Genomic DNA, 14808 nt, shown 5'->3' with positions numbered 1-14808 from the left:
GTCAAAGTTGGTTTTATTGAATTGTTACAAAGAGGAAGAAGATTGCATACAGTGGGCTTGGGACATCTGTTAAGAGGGTATGAGAAGGATTTTATGTTAGGATTTATGCATGTATTAGGTGATTTGGGGAAGGGTTCAAGGAGATGGAGATAATTCTGACTGAGTATCCTAGTAATTCTTATTTTACAAGCAGGAAATGTGAAACAATTCTAATGATGTAATTGGTAAAGAAATAGTAATCTCTAATGTAAACATGGGTAAGGAGGTATTAGGCTATTTTTGTTATTTGAACACTGTTTTAGTTTTTCTCAACATGACTATGCATTATGGAGTTTCTTTATTTGTTTTTCTCAATTCATCATGGTCACAGAATGCCTGGTCTGATCTTCAATATCCAGCCTGGTTGATGGTGCCATAATACCTTCTGAGGTGTCAGCTTTTTTTCTCTTTTTCAAACATAATATAAAGAGACAATTGATGTTAGAAAAAGACTGTTTGTATATAGGGATGTTCATATTCTGAGAAAAGAGGAGTCAACATTTTAAAAATATCCATTGTGGGCTATATTTTTTATATTTGTTATTTCATCCAATTCTTTTTCTTTTTTTTTTCTTTTTCCTTTTTTTTAAATAAATTTACTTTTTATTGGTGTTCAATTTGTCAACATACAGAATAACACTCAGTGCTAATCCTGTCAAGTGCCCACCTCAGTGTCCGCCACCCATTCACCCACACCCCCTGCCTTCCTCCCCCTTCCACCACCCCTAGTTCGTTTCCCAGAGTTAGGAGTCTTTCATGTTCTGTCTCCCTTTCTGATATTTCCCACTTATTTTTTCTCCTTTCCCCTTTATTCCCTTTCACTATTTTTTATATATCAGTCAATCGGAGAAGGACAAACATTATATAGTCTCATTCATTTGGGGAATATAAAAATATATTTCATCCAATTCTAAGAGATTGTAGGATTTGTTTCCGTTTACCAGATGCAGCAACTAGTGGTGGGAGTCAGCTAATTCACTTGCAGAGACACAGATTATAAAATGAAAGGCTGAGTTTCAAACTATGATTCCTCAGATGCTAAAATATATAATTTTCCTGCTTCAACAATACAAAGAACATATATCTCAAGTTAGAATTGGAAGCAAGTAATGGTGTAATGGGCAGAATTTGACAGCCCAATGTGGAAATTTATTTGGAAGAAAAAGAGGCTGAGTTTATTTTTGAACATGCTAAGTTTAAAGTCATGATGGAGCATCATTTATCCATTTTTTTTCTTATAATAAATTTGTCTTAACTTGTTTTATTAATAGACATTTGAGTTGTTTAGAGATTTGGGCTTTCACACATTTTTGTCCGTATTTTTGGATATATTATCTGTTCAGTAGGAGTAGAATTGCTGAATCCAATGATTCATCTATCTCTGAACTTAGTAATTGATACCCACCTGTTTTCCAAAGTAGGTTATACCAGTTTATACTTTCTCTACCAGTATATGAAGTTTTCTTCGGATTCTTGACATCATTGGCTTTAAATTTTGGTCTTTCTGGGGAATTAGGTTAAGAAAAATGGCCTTAGGTTTCAGTAATAATAGTGGTTTTATTTTTATTTTTTTTTATTTTGCATGTCTTTACTTAATACCTTTTTAATGTTTATTGGCCATTTGATATTGTCTTTTGTTAATTATCTTGGCATTTTGTGGATGGGGATGGCTTCCTTTTCTTATGATATGTAGGGTTTATTTGTATGTTCTGGATTATAAGCCTGTTGAGGGTAACATGAGTTGCAAACATCTTTTCCCACAGTGTAGCTTATTTTTCACATTTTTAAAAAATATTTAAAAAAAATATTTTATTTAATTATTTATGAGAGACACACAGAGAGAGCAGGAGAAGCACAGGCAGAGGGAGAAGCAGGCTCCATGCAGGGAGCCTGACTTGGGACTCGACCCCACGGCTCCAGGATCACACCCTGGGCTGAAGACAGTGCTAAACCACTGAGCCACCTGGGCTGCCCTATTTTTCACATTTTTAATGACACCCTTTGATGAGTGGAAATTCTTTATTTTAATATAGTCAATTTTATCACTTTTTGTTGGATTAGTGCTTTTTGGGTCCTGTTTAAGAAGTTTCATTACCTTAAGATCATGAAAATATTTTTCTAAATTATCATCTACAAAAACTCATTATTAAATTCTTCTTCTTCTTCTTCTTCTTCTTCTTCTTCTTCTTCTTCTTCTTCTTCTTTTCGTATTCTTTCTTCTTCCTTCTTCTTCTTCTTCTTCTTCTTCTTCTTCTTCTTCTTCTTCTTCTTCTTCTTCTTCTTCTTCTTCTTCTTCTTCTTCTTCTTCTTCTTCTTCTTCTTCTTCTTCTTCCTTCTTCTTCTTCTTCTTCTTCTTCTTCTTCTTCTTCTTCTTTCTTTCTTCTTTTCTTCTTCTTCTTCTTCTTCTTCTTCTTCTTCTTCTTCTTCTTCTTCTTTTTCTTCTTCTTCTTCTGTTATTATTTGCATTTCAGTATTTAATTAATCTAGAGTGGACTGTTGTATATAGTAGATGATAATTTTTTTTCCTCTTCCTTTGTGATATCCAGTTGTTCCTCACTATTACTTGAAAATATTTTTATTATCCACTGCTCTGCTGTGTTATTTTGGCATAAACTAAGGATCTATATATGTGTAGGTCACTTCCAGGGTTCTCTGTTCTATACCTTTCATGTATTATTGTGTTCTTTTTCTAGTTTTAAAATGCTAGGAATAAAGTTTTGGAACTTTCTTGTTCCAATATTTGAGGATTTATGTTTTCTTTTCTCCTAGGTAAAAACCTTCCTTAATTTCTCTCAGAAGTGGTTTCTAGTTTTCATTGGATAGGTTTTGCACATATTTTGTTAACTTATCCCTAACATTTCATCTTTTTGGTACTATTGTAAATGGTATATTTTAATAGTAATTTTCAATCATTTATAATTATTCTATAATAACACACTTTTGGTTTATTATTTTCTTTTATTGTTATAAATTTATGTTAATTAAAATCACCACATTTATCATATAGTTTCTGATTTTCATGAAGCCATACAATTGTGTAATCAGATAAACCAAAATCAGTTAAAACAGTCCCATCAGTCCAAACATTCTCTTGTACCCCTTTGTAATGAAACCATTTTTCCAACCCCAGCCCCTAGAAACCACTGATTAGTTTTCTGACCCTATAACTTTGCCCCCCTTTTTTCCCCTAGAATGTCATATATATTGAATATTACAGTGTGCAGTCTTTTGAGTCTTGCTGCTTTCATTTGGCATAATGCATTTGAAATTCATCCATTTTATTTCATATATCAATAACATTCCTTGTTATTGCTGGCTAGTATTACATTATATAGATCCATTCTCATGTTGAAAAATGCTAGGGATATTTATTAGTATAAAGGCTATAAACATTAGCTTGGGTAAATTCTTATTGGTAGAACTGAGGAATAAATGGTATACATGGAATATATTTTATAAGAGAACACCAAACTTTTCCAAAGTGCCTGTACCATTTTCATTTTCATGAGCAGTGTATTAGAGTTCTGGCACCTCCTTAACCTCGGTATGGAAAAGTCAGTACACATGTGCACATTCACATGTGTATGTGTTTCATTTTTATCTCAGTTTTAGCCATTCCAATATGTAGTGATTTCTCATTACAGTTTTAATTGACATTTCCCATATGACTCATAATGTTGAACATCACTTTATGTGCTTATTTGCCATCCAAATATGTTCTATAATGAAGTGTCTGTTCAAATTTTTTGTTGATTTTTTAAATTTGGTTCTTCGTGGGTTTTTTTTTTATTGTTGAGTTTTGATAGTTCTTGATATATTTTAGATACAAGACCTTTCTCACATATGTGCTTGCAAATATTGTCTCCTGAAATACATTTGTCTTTTTACTCTCTATATAACCTCTTTCAAAGAGCACAGTTTCATAATTTTGATAAGTCCAAGTTATATTTCTTCATTTATAGTTAGTATTTTTAGGGTACTGTCAAAGAAATCTTTGCCTAACTCATGGTCACAAAAATTATTTCAAGTCTTCTAGAAATTTTATGATTTTGAATTTTATATTATGGTTTGTATTTGCACTTGATATGAGACAAAGAGGGGTGATGTATTTTTTGTCATATTTCCAGTTTTTTAAAGGCTCTTTTCTCCATTGCTGTGGCCTGGCACTTTTGTTAAAAAAACAATCATTTATGTGGGAGTGTAGTTCTGGTCAGTTTGATGAAAGGCATATCAATTCAATTGATCTTTTTAAAGAAATATCTTTTTGAAATCAAAGAAAAGTAAATAAATGGGTAGATATTTCATGTTTATGAATAGGAAGACTCAATATTATCAAGATGTAGATCAAGTTTTTTCTTGATCTACAAATTCAGTGCAATCCCAATCAAGATCCTAAACAAAATATTCTATGGGTATTAATTTTAAAGTTTATATGGAGAGGCACAAGACCTACAATAGTCAAGAAAATATTGAAAGAGAACAATGAAGTTGGAGGACTGACAGTATCCTACCTTAAGACTTACTATAATGCCACATGAATCAGAATACTGTGATATTGGCAAAAGAATAGACAACTTGTTCAGTGGAAGAGAATAGAGAATCCAGCAGTAGTAGACCAACATAATGTAGTCAACTGATCTTTTACAAAGGAATAAAGATAAAGAATGGAGCAAAGATAGTTTTCCAACAAATGGTGCTGAAACAACTGTATATCCATAGTAAGGAAAACAAATCTAGACACAGACTTTACACAAATTAATTTAAAATGGATCAGAGACCTAAATATAAATACAACACTGTAAAACTCCTCAAAGATAACATAGGAGAAAATCTAGATTACATTGCTTGTGGTGACGCCTAGGTATTTTTTTTTATAAAGATTTATTTATTTATTTGAGGGGGGGCAGTGCATGAGGGAAGGGCAGAGGTAGAGAGTCTTAAGCAGACTCCATGCTAAGCACACAGCCCAATGCAGGGCTCCATCTCATGACCCTGAGATCATGACCTGAGCTTAACTAAGAGTTGGCCACTTTACTGACTGTGTCACTGAGGTGCCTAGTGATGCCTTTTTAGATACAGCACCAAAAGCATGATCTATAAAGAAATGATTGTTAGGTTGGACTTCATTAAAATTAAAAACCTCTCTATGAAAATAGTATCAGTCAGAAGACAGGATTGAGAGAAAATATTTCCAAAAGATACATCTGATAAAAAACTGTTTTCCAAAACATATAAAAATTCTTAAAATTCAACAATATGATAGAGAGCAAACAACCTGATTAAAAAATGGACCAAAGACCTTACAAACAGCTCACTAAAGAAGATACTCAGATTGAAATTTAGCATATATGAATATGCCTCACATTATATGTCATCAAGGAAACACAAATTCAAAAAAAGTTAGAAATCACTGCATTTTTACTAGAATGACCAAAATCCAGACATTGACAATACCAAATGCCAGGGATGATATGGAGCAATGAGACTTCTCATACATTACTAGGGGTAATGCAAAATGGTATAGTCACTTTGGAAGACAGTTTGTCAGTTTCCCAACAAAACCTGAAATACTCTTACCATGCAATCTAGCAGTTGCATTCCTTGATATTTACCCAAAGGAGTTGAAAACTAATGTTTACACAAAAACCTACACACAAATGTTTATGCCAGCTTTAAGTATATTTTTAATTACTTGGAAGCAACCAACATATCCTTCAGTGGGATATGAATGGATAAATAAACTGGTACATTAGAACACTATCAGGCCATGAAAAGAGATGAGGACCCCTCAATGCCTAGTACACAGTGAAAGAAGACAATCTTAAAAGGCTATATATACTGTATGATTCCAATCATATGACTTTCTGGTAAGGCAAATCCATAGAAACACTAAAAAGATCAATGCTTGTTTAAGTTGGGAAGAAGAGATGAATTGGTGGAGCACAGGAGATTTTTAGGGCAGTGAAAATGCTCTGTAAGATGTTATAATAATGGATATATGGCATTATACATTTGTCCAAATTCATGGGATATACCAGGAGTGAACTCTAAAGTAAACTATCAGTGATTATTATGTGTCAGTATATTTCATACTTAGCAAAAAAAAAATGTGCCATCTTGATGAGTGTTACTGATTATGAGGAGGCTATGCATGTTTTTGGGTAAGGATTATGTTGGAAATCACTTTACCTTCCAGTCATTCTTGTTGTAAACTTAAAACTACTTTAAAAATATCCTTAAAATACAGAAAAGAAAGAAATAACTTTTGTTTTCATTGACCTTCCTGTGCAGCTTTTCTGGTTTTACTGACTTCTGCACTTTTCTTTATTGTTTCCTTTCATCTATTTGCTTTAGTATTAGTTTTCTTTTCTTTTCTAATGTCATAAGGTGGAAGCACAGATAATTAACTTAAAATTTCTGTTTTTTTTGATATAATCTTTTCTGCTGTGACTGTTCCTCTAAGGAATGCTTTGGCTGCATCCCATAAATTCTGTATATTACAGTTTTATTTTTCCTTCAATGTAAAATATTTTCTATTGTTATTTGTATTTACTTTTTTGACTCATGGACTTTTTTTAGAAGTATGTCATACTATGAATTGTGCAATAGAGTTGCATTTATTTGATGTAGTATAAATAGTAGAGTGCTTGAACTACATAGAAGAGGACATTGACTATAATTAATCTGTTGTATTAATCACAGAACCAACACTAATAGTTACTGGTGAAAGTCACCTGAATCCTTATATCATAGATTAGAAAGTTACTCTGGAAATTATGTAAATGTTAAATTTATGATGCCTAGTATCATTCTTTGTAAAATTTAAGTCCTTTAAGTGCTTTTCTTTTTTTTTTTTTTTTTTTGCCATCTCTTCTTTACTCCTTTTTCTTTTCTTTTCTTTTTTCTTTTTTTTTTTTTTCCCAGTACCAGCTCTGTATACCACACTTTGATACAGGGAGCTAGGTTTCAAATATTTCATAAAAAATAATATGTTTTTAAATAAATGCTTAAAAAATAAAATAACCTTTTTCTATTTTATTATCCAAACAAAATTTAGAAATATATACAGAAAGTCAAATTAATCATGATGGTAAGAAAAAATTACTTTGTACTGTGGATTATCCTATACCATATATCTGAAAGTCATCTTAGAGGCTCAAGTTAGTTTATGTTGTGTGTCTAGATGTTTCTATTCCATGAGTACCCTAATTATTTACATCAACTTATTATTTTTATTTTATTCTCAATCAAATGAAACAGCTGTGATGATATCTTTTATGTTTTTTTTAAATTAGAAATAGATGTCTACTGAAAGGGAGAGTACCATGTCTCAGTTTTGTTTCCTTGAAAAATACTCTTCTTTTACATAGTATAAATAACTTTTGAATGTCTTTCTTCTTATGTTGCAGATATATGAAGTCTAAAAGTAAGACCTGCAGTAATTTTCCTTAAGGTAGGGACACTTTCATTTTTTGTATTTCCATTTGTTCAGTGTTGTCTATACACAGCCCTATGAAGGGTTTCTGAGGAAGTTGACCTTATCAAAATGTAAATTATAGGGAAAAAATGCACTCACCTTGAGACAAGTTTTTCAAAGACAATTAGTTACATCCCCTTTCCAAAGCTTTCTTTGGAGTCATTTTAAATCATAAATTACTAAGATTTTTTATTAATAGAAAATTCATTTTTTTCATCTGCTATACCTTCTGATACTTAATGAGTACATGCTAATGCAAAAAATTGATTTTTAATGTAAAAAGTGAAAATTAAGGGCAGCCCAGGTGGCTCAACGGTTTGGTACCTGCCTTCAGCCCAGGGCCTGATCCTGGAGACCCGGAATCGAGTCCCACATCCGGCTCCCTGTGTGGAGCCTGCTTCTCCCTCTGCCTGTGTCTCTGCCTCTCTCTCTGTGTGTCTCTCATGAATAAAAATAAATAAAAATATTTTTTAAAAAAGTGAAAATTTTATGATGTACTTGCTTACTATTAGATATTTCATAAAGATATTCTTAATAAAGCCTGTGAAGAAAATAATGGGAAGAATAACATGCAAAAAAGGGTTTGAACAGACTTAAACATTACTCATTTTGGACATGTAATAAGTGAGGAATGTGAATAGGAAGTGAAGTAAATATAAGCAGCCATAATTCAAAATATGGATAGATGAATTAAAATTGAAGAGGAAGATGGTTTCAGGCAGACGTATTTATTATGTTTTATGACAGAGCATGTGCCTCTCTAATTCAGATTCAGATAGGTAAGGGCTATGGAGAACAAATAAAGGGACATAGTGACTGCATAGAACTGAAAGTTAATATTGAATGAGCACATCCAAATCATGTGGATTGTTTCCATTCCAGTCCAGAGCAATTGGTTATTCTGTTTTATTCAAGCAATTAAGCTGTATAGGGTGTGGGGCTGTTAATTTTTTGACCATTACACTTTTTTAAACTTATTAAGATAGTCCTGATAAATGATATTACACACTAAGTTGCTTTAGTATTTGCATAATGGTAAAATATTTCCTTTTGTATTTTTTTATATGGAGTAAATTAAATGCCAAGTCAATCAAGTGAAATCATCTCCCTTTAGAAAACTGAAAATAAAATTTGAAGAACTCCCAAAGCATTAAACTAAATATCGAAGGGCTATGATGGGAAGCTCCATGAAACAGCATATTTAAATAGGTGCAGATTGTTTTGTCAATGTCCTACTATAAACCATAGAGCTGAGTATAGCAGTTATTACACATCTGTGCAATAATAGGTAAACTGGTAGAAATGAATTATAAAAATTGTAGCACCTTTTTATTTAAATTGAAAAACTTTTTTATTTCTTTATAATTCTTTTCAACAAGTTATTACATTTTTTTTCTCTTAAGATGGATGGATTAAAAATATGTGACTAGGAGATGAAGATTTCAATCTAAATTATAATTATTTCCTACATCTGCTCTGATACATTTAGAATGGTTTGTGCTTGTAAATTAGGTGTTAATGAAATAAAAATGTTGTAACCATGTGGAACATCAGAACTGCAATTGACTAAAGAAGATTCTGTAAATTCTCCAAGGATGTGCTACTGCAATGAAAGCTCTCATGAGCCCCTCACTATACAGGAGTTATGTCTTTATAAATTTAACTATTAAATTTAAATTTAAAGCAAATACCTAAAAATTGCCAAAGCATTACTAAAAGCTGTCTTTTAAAGATAAGCAGTCTACTTTTGTGTTTACTTTGTTTCTGAGATAGCTGCACAATGTATAAAAGGCATAGTGTTTGATAGCCTTCTAATTCACTCCATAGGGATACAGACTTGAGAAATATGCCAAGTCATCCTTAGAAGATGAGCTGATAGCAGTGATGGTCCATCTTCTGCCTATCATTCTTCTTAATGTCCTAATCACACTGTCTGGGCTATTTTCATGCAACAAATTCTGCTTCTGCTGTTATATTTTTATTCAGCCAAATGCCTGACTCAATAAAATATATTTCTAAATGAGATACATTTTCATCAAAGAAATGAAATTAATTAAACCTAGGTGACATCATTCCAAAGTAAGTATTCCCACACAGATATTTTGATGTTACTAGTTTTATTAAATAAATTAATATGAAATATTAGAAGTCAGAATTTAAAGGAATATGCATTTAAAATATTTTGAAAATTACAAATAAATATTATAAAATTATTTTATATGGCCCTAAGTGATGAATCACTGAATTTACTCCAGAAACCAACATTGCACTGTTTGTTAACACCTAAAATTTAAGTTAAACAAGACAAATGGTTAAATAAAATGCAACTGCCTCCACTAGGGGGAAAAAATCTTTCTTGAACTTTACTCCAAGTTGTGGGTGCGTGCAGTTTTGCAAATAAAACATCCTATTTAAGTAGATTACATGAAAATAAGATATTTTCAATGTATTAGCTAAGACAAAATTGTTACTAATTCTCATCATGATTCATAAGTTATTTTATAAGTAGTTTTCTCCAATGGAGTACACATTTCCAAGTACATCTCACTTTATTGCTGGACTTAACCTTATTCTTTATGTTCTTATTTTCTTACGTGCTTTGCATTATCATTTGTTTTTCTTTTTGAAGAGAACAAAGATGTATTAATATTTGTAAAAAGCAGGTCTCGAAAGAACTCTGTTAGATTGGCACATTTTTTTAATGATGCATTTTTACAATTTATTTATTTCTTTGTTGCTATTGAAAAATTAAAAGAAAAAATTAGGAATTCAGTAATTAATGACTAATAAATTGAATATTGATGCATGGAAAATGATCCAAATGGGGAAAAAATAAAGACAACATTACGACAGTGTTTACTTATTTGATTATTATTTTTTCTTCTGAAATATGGAAACTCATTTTGATGGTTGATGATCTTTTAAACTATCTTAATAATACTCTGTTACTTACTACAAGTTTTGAAAATGATTAAATGTTTGATTATAAATTCTACTATTCATTAACTAAAAATAATATGTTATTATATAAATGAACAAGAAAATAAAGTCCTTTTCTAGTTTCATTTCTACTTTCCCTCAAAATTTTAGAGTAACTCACTGCTTATTTCTGTTTTTATTTTAGACAAACTCTTTTAGTAGGTGTCTCACCATGACTTCTAAACATGGCCTATTTGTTACATTGCCAGACCTATCTCATGATTTTAAGATTGTGCATCTGACTCAACATGTCTTCATGGGTGCCATCTTCATTAGTGTGTCCTGTGAGTTCTATTTGGAGAATAGAGCTGTCTGTTTTGATCCATCTCCATGGCTCTCATCCTAGTCTAAATGAATACTCTCTTTCTTCTGGAAATAGCCCTTTGACTGATCTGCTTGCTTCTACTCTTGCCCCTTTACATCTTTGTACTTGCTATTCTCTTTGCAAGAAAATTCTTACCCTGAATCTTACCCTTAAGTGGGAAGATGGTAGAAGAAGCTAAGATAATATGTGGGAAAATACTTTTTAAACAGCAAAATCCTCTGTAAGTATTAAGCATTCTTTTTCTTGACATGACATTTTGTATATACCCAGTCTGGGCCACAAGTAAACTCAGATTCCTTCCTAGATCTGCTCCTTCTGCAGAATTCCGTGTGAGTTATGACAATATTGTCCTCTCAGTAGTTGAGGGAGAAACATCTGTAGCATCTATAATGCCTCATTCAGCCTATTTCACTGGCTAGTCCAATCACCAGTCCTGAAATTAACTTCCTTGATATACTTCAAGCCAATCATTTGTACTAATAATCCCGTAGTCTATCATAATGTTATATTTCAATGAACTGAACATTCAATTGACTTCTCTGAATACACTCTTCTACTTACTCTTTGCCATAGCTGTAGTCCTTAGAGCTACAATGTTATAAAATATAAATTAGTTGATGTTACTCCTACTTAACATCCTTTAACAGTATTCCTTAAACTTTATTTTTTTAAAGATTTTATTTATTTATTCATGAGAAATATATATATATATATATATATATATATATATATATATATATATACAGAGAGAGAGAGAGACAGAGAGACAGAGAGACAGGCAGAACGAGAAGCAGGCTCCATATGGAGAGCCTGACGTGGGACTCAATCCCAAGTATCAAGGATCAGGCCCTGGGCTAAAGGCAGCGCTAAACCGTTGAGCCACCCGGGCTGCCCAGTATTCCTTAAACTTTAATGGGATGTGTATTTAAATCACTTAGTAAGATTGGTAAAATGATTTTGATTAGTTAACTCAGGTGGAGTCTGAGATTCTATATTTCTAACAAGTTCCCAGTTGATGCTAGTGTTTCATGGATAATACTTTGTGTAGTAAGGATTAGATGACTACCAGCTATACTTGGAATAAAAACTAAAACCTATCCATAGACCTATCCATAGTCTATAAATTCATATATGATCAACCAATCTCCTCTTTGTCTTCTTTAAGAGCCTTTTATCATTTGTTGCAACTTTCTTCCTCAATTCTACCTTCTGGACCTTCTTTCAGTTCTTTGAAAGCATCACACTATTTTTTTTTTTTTTGCCTCAGGATATTTGTATAATACGCTCTTCTCTCTGTTTGGAATACTATACCTCTTGCCCTATACTCACCCCTTTCCAGGCAATTCTTATTTATCTTAGATACCTTAGCTTAAACCCCATTTCTTCGAGGAATTTAAGGAAGTTGTACATGACCTTAAATATGCTTGTCTTTTTTTAAATTTCTTTTCTATTATATTGTATGTGTCCCCTTCATAGTGTGTATAATAGCTCTGATTAAATAATCAATTATATTATCAATATTTCAATATCTGTAACCTTCCAAAGATGTAAATTCATTGAGAGCAGTTCCCTCCCCCTGCCACCTGGTCAAGGTCTATATCTCCTGTACATAGCATGGTAGGTGCTGTGTTTCCTGAATCTGACCACAGAGTTGATGGTCTACAAATAGTTGTTAATATGATTATTTATGCAGAGTATCTATCCTTTTTCTTCATAGAAAGGGCATAGAATTTATCAGATTTAGAATTTTGGAGCCTGTCAAAGGTTCCAATACAGAGGCCAATTTGTTTTGTTCTGTGAAGAGAGCAAAGTACTCTCTGATAGTCCCATCTATCAATGGAGAACAAAATGATAGATAGGAGAAAGATTACCTAGTTTTTATGAAAATGAGTTAGAACTTGGTCTAGTAAAAAACTAGTTACTAAAAGTAGTGTGATGAAAGTAGATAGGATAAGCAGGGCTGGGGAAGGTAGAGTTAAAAACTCAGTAGATACATAGGAGAGTTACATCTGGGATGTGACTGGTTGCCTGCAATAGACTCAAGTCAAGACACTGTAGTTTGGAAAAGAAAATTGTTATATTTCGGAGGACCAATGAGCAGAGTGAAAGCCTCAGTTAGTCATGGACTAAAGGAATGAAGAAGAGGGAATACTTGAGTTTTAATTCTAGTCAAACCAGGAAAGAATTACTACTGAATGCTAAACAAAGACACAGTGGGGTCACAAGTGTAAAAGTTCTTCATCCAGTCATGAAATTTGAAGATGGATGGGAAACCATGGACTGAGGTACATAAGACCAAGCATCTAATGCCCTAGCCTCCTGCTGGAAGGATTGTATTTGAGTGTTCTGATGACCACCCAACATCTCTTTGGCAAGCTCACTGTGCCTCACATGTGGTCTTTCTTGTGGAGGGGAGTGTAACATGGTTAAGACAAGCTGGGGTAGGCACAAAGCATCCACACTTAGTGTTCAGATGCAGAGATGGATAGTATTTCAGAACACGCTGTTTGCCTCAGTAATGCACATTGCTCCTAGACTGATCTCAAAGGAGAAGGTTACTTGGTATGCTGGGATATATACCAGTGCCCTAATAAATCCTAGGGAAATTTTTGAAATAAGGAAAGTTAGCCATAGAGACACTTCTCTTCTGCCTTCTGCATTTATTATCTATCTCCAAATGATTTTCTTTCTAAGTCTACTGGGTCTCTCCCACTGACCTAAATCAGTGCTTTCCAAAAATAAACTCCATGAATTTGCAAGTCCCCCCCCCCCCCCCCCACGCCAGCTTTATTTACCAGCAATTATAGCACAGGTGGTAGAGTGGAAATTGTGTATCCAAGGTAGAAGAAAGTGGGGTGACATGTAGGTGAGTCCTTTATATGTTAGAAACTACCTGTCCATATATTTTAGCCATCAATAAAAGTATTTAAATGTTAGGACTCATATTTCTTTAAATATTTTCCACAAGTTGAGCATATTGCCTTGTTTTAAAGTGTCTGTGAAAGAACCATTTATTTTTGTCAAAAAACATTGTTCAGCACGGCACTTGTTAAAAAAGTAAATTAGACTCTAGAGTATTGCAAAATTACTTGCTCTTACATCACATGGCATTTCAATGAAAACATAAGAAAATACTCTGATTTGCAGGGGTTATATTTTTAGTAGAGTCCTATTAAGTGATTTTTAACATAATAGTAGAAGTGCTAATTGCTGTAGTGACCTCAAAGGTGGAATCTTGCTTCAAATTCAATGGCTTGATTTTGTGTCTTTATCTAAGCCTTAGGTCCAATGACTTGAAGCTGAAAAATGACAACAAACTATTATTTTGTATTTTAGCTTAAATCAGGAAGATAAAATAGAGTCCATCAGGAGGAAAGCTAGAAACACTCTCAAAAGCTGTCAGTCATATATGCTCTTTGACTTTTTAAAATATGACTTGTATTTTTAAGAGATTAAATGGGTTTTTAGAATTCAGAGCTTCTCAAATTTCTTACTCAAAAGGTGTTTTTAAGTATTTAAAATAGAGTAAAATAACTTCCACCCTCCCTCCCAATTTCCTCCCTCCCTCTCTCCTTCTCTCCCCCTCCCTCCCTTCCTCCCCCTCCCTCTCTCCCTCACTTCCTTCCTTCCTTCTTTCTTTCCTTCCTTCCTTCCTTCCTTCCTTCCTTCCTTCCTTCTTTCATTCCTTTCTTCCTGCCTGCCTCCCTTCCTCCCCCCTCTCTCTCCTTTCTTTCTTTTTCTTTCTTTCTTTCTTTCTTTCTTTCTTTCTTTCTTTCTTTCTTTTTCTTCTTTCTTTCTTTCTTTCTTTCTTTTCTTTCTTTCTTTCTTTCTTTCTTTCTTTCTTTCTTTCTTTCTTTCTTTCTTTTTCTTTCATCTCTCCCTCGCTTGCTTTCTTCTGTTCTGCCGAATTTGTTTTGTGTTTTTCTTTCCCTTTAATCACAGATAGAAAAGAGATTCTGTGTGTCACTTAGTAATTCTTCAGCCAAGA

At 32.8% G+C, this 14808-nt stretch overlaps 1 protein-coding gene across 1 annotated transcript in view; it reads left to right on the top strand.

Moving 5' to 3' along the window:
• The window catches only part of TENM2 (teneurin transmembrane protein 2), a 3534961-nt gene that overhangs the window by 654525 nt on the left and 2865628 nt on the right, over positions 1-14808 (top strand). The window contains exon 6 of the mRNA XM_072756643.1: positions 7449-7492. The gene's annotated coding sequence lies outside the window, so the exon portion shown is untranslated. The remainder of the gene's footprint in view (positions 1-7448; positions 7493-14808) is intronic.

This window comes from Vulpes vulpes, chromosome 4 (assembly GCF_048418805.1).
Source record: "Vulpes vulpes isolate BD-2025 chromosome 4, VulVul3, whole genome shotgun sequence".
Classification (NCBI taxonomy): Eukaryota; Metazoa; Chordata; class Mammalia; order Carnivora; family Canidae; genus Vulpes; species Vulpes vulpes.
This window is presented reverse-complemented; position numbering and strand designations above follow the sequence as displayed.